Source organism: Sinocyclocheilus anshuiensis, unplaced genomic scaffold, assembly GCF_001515605.1.
Source record: "Sinocyclocheilus anshuiensis isolate Anshui unplaced genomic scaffold, SAMN03320099.WGS_v1.1 scaffold300, whole genome shotgun sequence".
Classification (NCBI taxonomy): Eukaryota; Metazoa; Chordata; class Actinopteri; order Cypriniformes; family Cyprinidae; genus Sinocyclocheilus; species Sinocyclocheilus anshuiensis.
The window spans coordinates 2,384-2,873 of NW_015557379.1; positions in this window are offsets into that span (position 1 = coordinate 2,384).

Genomic DNA, 490 nt, shown 5'->3' on the forward strand with positions numbered 1-490 from the left:
GTTTGACAGCACTAATATATATATATATATATATATATATCATTTTTCAGTATATACATAATATGTATGTAACTATATATGTATTTAGTTTATAAAAATGTGAAGCTACAAAAATACCATACATAAATTTTTAAGCTGCCAGTACTTAACAAAAAAGCATAAATTAAAAAGCATAACAACAATATATAGTTCTGTTTTTCTTTAAACAAATAGTTATAATGCTGCATTCACTACTCTTTAAACTTTTGGTACAATTTTTATTGTTTTTGAAAGTCTCTTCTGCTCACCAAGGCTGCATTTATTTGTTTAATATATATGGCTTAATTATATGGTAAAACTTGTGAAATATTATTACAATTTATGTGAATATTATATTATTATATATATAATTACATTATATATAATTGTAAATTACATAAAATGTCATTTATTGCTGTGATCAAAGCTGAATTTTCAGCATCATTACTCCAGTCTTCAGTGTCACATGATC